Below are 6,204 nucleotides of genomic sequence, written 5' to 3'. Positions count from 1 at the left end.
GGCACAGGCACAGGCACAGGCACAGGCACAGGCACAGGCTGGGCAGGGCTGAATCCTCAGCTGGGTACAGCCCCCTTTGCATAGGGCCCTTGGCTCCACTCCCCCCAGGTAAGGCCCATGATTCTTCAGACTGTCGGAAGGCAGAGGTGCATTGTGAGTCCTGGACAGGGAGGGGCGTGGAGGGACACTGCTGAGAATGGGCTGTTCCCAGGTGCCAATGCTGTTAGGTTTGGGGTTTTGTTTGACTTTGTTCCTACAGCAGGGCAGTCAGGTGGCTTTCTACAAAGGGCATGCCCTCCAAGAAGCTGGACTGGCATCCATGTGGGCAGCCATCTAAAGAGCCCTGCTGCCACCGCTTCAGCAGCTTCCCCCCAGTGGGTGGCTCCCTGCCCACCAGCTCCAGCCCACAGCACCTCAGCAACCTTAGCCACCAGCCACCATCCCTGGGCCACAACCACACTCTCCAGCGAGGCCTGAATCTCTGCCTTGGGTAGGGATGACAGGCTCTTCCCAGTTTGCTCCTTCCTTGGGGATCTCTGTTCCCGCATTTACTCTTCTTGTATCCTTACAGCAGGAGTCGGAAACTCTTTGTGTAAAGGACTTTGCCAGCCTTACAGTTTCTGTCACAACTGGTAAACTCTGCCATTGCGGCACAAAAGCAGCCACAGACAATAAGTACAGTATTACAATAAAACTTTATTTATAAAAACAGGCAGCAGCCAGATTTTGCCCAAGGGCACAGCCTGATTTAGAGTTAACTTTACCCCCAACAGAGTTAATCCCCTTTCACCAATTTAGTAATTCTTTATATTAATTTTCCATGTTCAATTACTGATGTGTTTCCTGTCTCTAGACATATAAGATACATACATGTTTACAACTCTTAACGTATTTAATGATTTTTTCGCACCTATCTGAATAAACTTGGGTTGCTTAAAATGTTTGATAATGAAAATATTCATGGGTCAGTTTCATGTATTTAGGGCACCAAATAATACTTTAATTAGATGAATTTCTGTATCCCCCCAAGGTGTATCTTGGGGGTATCTAATGAAAGGATGCAACGTTGTGGCTACTATCTTGCTTTTGTGTGACAACGTGTAACTTTCAAGGTGTTTTCACTGATCACAATTACCACTCAACAACTGAGACTGGAAACTGAGGATCCCAAGTTGAGCTAATTGCTACAAGTGTCCCACCAAGTACCCAGCAGAACTGGACTGGGACAGGACGCAGTCTTCTGTTAAACATAACTCTTTCTTCTCCTATACTAGGCTACCCTTTGAACAATGTGTGCTTAGCAATACTCAACCATAGTAAATGTGTGAAGGGGAGTTTATAAGCCAACATTTCTGTAAAGACTGGTCATGCAGTACTATGACCAGGAAAACTCATGGTACTGATTGAACAATAAGAGAAATCTCATGAAGGATTAACATGTATCAGGGACTGCGAAAATTTTCAACTTGTACAAACCCTAACTCAGGTCACTTAATGAAAGAACTCCTAGTGACCTCATAGGGCAGAGGTCTTTAGCAGCTGCTGGAAGCACTTCCGGGACACATGACTGATTCCAGGACACATGACTCACTCCCTAGCATGGGAGTGGTCACATGCTGCCTGAGTTACGAACAAGGCAAAAAGACCAGGCACAATGCCTCCCTTCTACAGGTGTCCTTTGATGGGGAAAAGAAAGAAACCATCAGAGGAGAAAGGCTGGAGAATGGAAACTGGTGAGGGAGAGAGGCAAAGGGAACAGAAGGAGATGCAGGAGAGGAAAAGGAAAAGAGAGGCAGGGATGGAGGCACCCTGGGGAGGAAACCAAAGACAGAAATGGCAGAAGAAAGGGACTTAGGAGACTTGGAGGTGGATCTGTGGGAAGTCACACCACTGCATCCACTAAATTGTGGGTTAAGAGGATAATCGCCTATTTTCAACTCTTTTTAAACTATGATTCACTGGTGGCAGCTGTTCACTGTTCTTCAGCCCTGCTAAGCTTTTCCAGGTGCTGGTGGGGCATGGAGGCGGGGACAGCCCACAAGCATAAGGAACTGATTGGCCTGCGACATGATTAGTGACAAGAACGTCACACTAACGGCAAAATGATGTAGGCTAATTACCAGACTGCCGGTTCCTGCTATTATTTGTAAGAACGAGGCTTGGCACAGATCTGGCACACAGCCTTGGTTTTAAAGCTATCACAACATGCTCAAGTTCAATTCTTCCCCTGGTGACAGACTTCCAAGGGAGAAGTTCTTAATTTTCTATCTTCAAAAGAAAACCAGAATTACCCAAATTGACCATGGTTGTTGGTGGAGCTGCTCTGGAGCCATCAGCACCATCGTGTTTTGAAACCCTGAGAAGTCATCAGTTTGAACTGTGAATATTTCAGGATGCTGTTTCTCCCTAAGCATGGTGGGGCCTGGCTGACTCCCAAGCCCACGACATTCAGAGCATACACACTGATGACTGCTGCTTTTATAGTGTATAAAATTCTAACTCGGTCTATACACAAGTCCTTCAGCTTTCGCGTCATGTGGAGGCGCAAGTCCTTATCTATGAACATTCATTCCTCAGGCTTCCTGTGAAATCAGAAAGGGAGAGGGCGGTAGTACTTTCAGTTCACAAACAGTCCACAACAGTGGTTCTGAAAGTGGGCTCCCAGGAACTGGTGATTCAGCATCGCCTGGGAACTGGTTACAAACGCAAATTCTGAGGCCCCAGTCCAGAGCCGAGTCAGGAGCTCCAGGAGCAGGGACCAGTTACCTATGCTTGAACAGGGGATTATGGAAAATCCCTGATCAATCATGATGCCCCAGGAATGACATTAGAATTTTCAATTTCAGGGAGGAAGAAGAAACAAGGCCGGTCCTGAGCCTCCTCAAGGTTACAGACCCCTTTGAGAGCCTGGATCTTCTCCCCACGAAAACTGTATACATTCTTTGCTTTCTATGATTGTATACACAGCTTTGAGGGGAGGGCTGTAATTCTCTGGAAAGTGGTCACGTGGAACTGAGTCGAAGAAGCCCTGGGCTAGTGGAAGAGCCAGGCCTGTAAATATTTAGCTCAATGTAAAGAGAGGTACTGGGAGAAGTGAAATGCAGAGCTAAGGCCAAGCCCATTGCCCTCCATGGCCTGTGAAGTTTCTTCGCTTTACTAAGGAAGGAATGCTTGGAGAGAGCGAAGAAGAATGAGAATTCTTCAGGTGGACAAAAGCCTACCCTGAGAACAGAGCCCCACCTTAGCTAGGCAGATGCAAGGTTTCCGGTCTCATGGTAAGCCGGGGGCCCAGCAAAGAGGCAATGCTGCATCCACTGTTTCTGACACGAGCCAGCTCCAGTCACTCCCTCTACAGGCACAATGTGCCCCTCCCACCTCTACACCTGTCGCAGTCCTACAGCCCCTTGGCCGATGGTCTACGAAGAAAGCAAATGTGGCAATGTGGCAAAAAAGTTAAAGCAGAGCTGCTCTAGTCCCAGGCAGGCACATAGCACTTCACACAGAACTGGGGCACTACCTCCCTCCTCCCCACAAAGGTGGCCTTTGGCGCCTTGCTGCCACATCCTTACTTAGCAGCAGTCCTGGGATGCCTCTCATGACAGTCCTTGGCTTGCTGTGACCTGCGAACACTCAGCTCCACTATCAGTGCCTCAGGGCAGGGCTGAGTCTTGTTATCTTTGCCACCCTCAGCATCCCACTCAGGCCCCAGGGACACGTCCTCTGGGGCTAACAGAGCTTGCCAGTGGTTCTTGTACAGTTCCATTGTTGCTGGGCACCTTGGCTTAGAAGATTTCCAGGAACGTGCCTGCTGTGTCCACCCAATGTCATGACACAGAGAATGGGAGGCCATGTCACCTTGTTCTAAGGTATGTGGCCCCAGGACTACTTAGCGGTATGTAAGATTAGCCATTGCACAAACTAAGAATGCCCCCAAACTGCATTGCTTACATACAAAAGAAACCTAACAGAAGCTTTTCCAATCCTAAAAATTCCTGTGACATTCCCAGATGTTGTGGAACTAGAAGAAACTTTTCTAAACTCTCAATAATAAAATATAAATTTGGACTAATCACACCAAGGGAGACACTGATCTGTTCTTGTGATGAAGAATGATGATACAAAATCATGATCATTTGAAGAGGCAATAAAAGAATATGAAGCCCCAAAACTGTAGGGAAGAAGTATGGAGGTGTATTAAGAGGTTCACTGATAAAAATGTGTTGTTTCCCTGGATTTCTGGTGTTTATGGCTTGGGTTAGCTTTTTAAAATTTATTTCTTTTTAAATTCTAAATAAATGTTCACCTCCATGCCTTATTTTGTTTTCAAATGTTGAATTACTTTTCAACATTTGGTCCCTCAAATGTTGAAAGGTCCCTCACAAAACCCTACTCTGCCCTGATAGGGTCATGTGTCCACATGAATGCTGAAGAGGATGGTAGCATGGTAAGGAAAGCCGAGCTGTGCAGTCACCTGGGGCTGTGGCTGGACTCAACTAGGTCAATGCATGGAAAAGGCAGAACCTTGCAAACTGTAAACACATAATAAATTGAGTTATTCATATTATTAAATATGTTGCTGCATGACAGGTTTTTTGTTTAATTTTTTTTTATTTTTTATTTTTTTCAGACGGAGTCTCGCTCTGTTGCCCAGGCTGAGGTGCAGTGGCACAATCTCGGCTCACTGCAAGCTCCGCCTTCTGGGTTCACGCCATTCTCCTGCCTCAGCCTCCCGAGTAGCAGGACTACAGGGGCCCGCCACCTCACCCGGCTAATTTTTTTTTTATTTTAGTAGAGATGGGGTTTCACAGTGTTAGCCAGGATGCTCTCGATCTCCTGACCTCGTGATCTGCCCACCTCAGCCTCCCAAAGTGCTGGGATTACAGGCATGAGCCACCACGCCCAGCGCATGACAGGTTTTTTAAAGAAAAAAAAAAAAAAAACTTTCCTCGACCTCCAGAAACATACAAAATAAAAGAGGCAATAATGGTAGGGACATGCACAAAGGAAGACAAATAATGACCCAACATAGAGAAAACTGCATCGCAGACACTGAAATTCGGGGGCTGAGCCCAAAGGAAACAGACAGCTGCTTATACTGTAGACGGGACTGAGTATTGCTACGGTGTGTGCCAGCGGAGAAGAACCACAGCTGCGGGTGGGCGACAGACGAAAGCACTCCTGACCCCCTCCCATTAGCGCAGCTCCATGACAGCAGCAGGATCTTGGATTGTGAGGAAGACAGCAGGCAGGCAGGACACCCCATGGGACACTGCTCACAGAGTTATGTGGCATCATCAGAGTGGTTGGGGAGAAAGAGCTCCTCATCTCAAGGGACAACATGGACACAGGTGAGCCACTGATACCAAGGCCCTGCCAGTCCCCATGGCAGCGGGCAGCATGGCGCACCTCTAGCAATCACACTTCCCTACACCACCCATGGGGGCCAGAAAGCAGGACTCCACAAGGCCCCACCATGACCCCCCCACCCTTCAATCTCTCGGAACTCCCTCCCTCCCACAGCATTTGCTGCTTAGGGTCTGGCAGCCCAACATCATGCAAATTGAAATTCCAGATCAAAAGGCAATCAGAAGCAGGAAATGTTCTCAGCGCCAGGAAAATGAGATTCCTCTGGATCCAGCAGACCTGCACAATGTGAGCCCACAAACTGAGTTCAGTTCTGGCCAAACATGTACAAAACCTCAAAAACCATGGGAAGAGCTAAGCTCCAAAGAGCAAAGCAATTTCACTGCTCTTGCCTCAGACGTGATAGCTTCAAATGAACTTTCCAGTCATTTCTTGTCCTTGAGTCTCTGGTGATTAAATGTTAACAAGAGCTGAAATCCCAAATGCCACTTCTTGAAATAGCAAACTAAATGGCAACTCTTGGAGCTATTTTAAGAAATGAGAAATTTGTCATTTCTGCTTATAAAGAATTTAGGACTTCCTTGATTTATCTGCATGGCTATAAAAGCTACTTGATAGGCTGAGATAAAGTTGGTCCATTTTCAAAGCGCTTCTCAACGTTGCCACCAGGACACCAGTACTGTTGCTGGGGATGGGAATGGGGAGATGGCAGCTTGCAACAGAATGGGGCTTCTGAAGCCACATGCTCACAGGTTTGGGCCATACAAGCTTTCCTGCACTCCCGTCGTGCACACGACTCTCACTACTTAACCCCACCAGGAACTTCTTGAAGTTGTCAAA

General features: G+C 47.3%; 1 protein-coding gene across 30 annotated transcripts in view; it reads right to left on the bottom strand.

Moving 5' to 3' along the window:
• The window catches only part of LOC105477721 (dedicator of cytokinesis 9), a 298,629-nt gene that overhangs the window by 165,915 nt on the left and 126,510 nt on the right, over nucleotides 1-6,204 (bottom strand). The window lies entirely within an intron of this gene.

Source organism: Macaca nemestrina, chromosome 16 (genome assembly GCF_043159975.1).
Source record: "Macaca nemestrina isolate mMacNem1 chromosome 16, mMacNem.hap1, whole genome shotgun sequence".
NCBI classification, from domain to species: Eukaryota; Metazoa; Chordata; class Mammalia; order Primates; family Cercopithecidae; genus Macaca; species Macaca nemestrina.
This window is presented reverse-complemented; position numbering and strand designations above follow the sequence as displayed.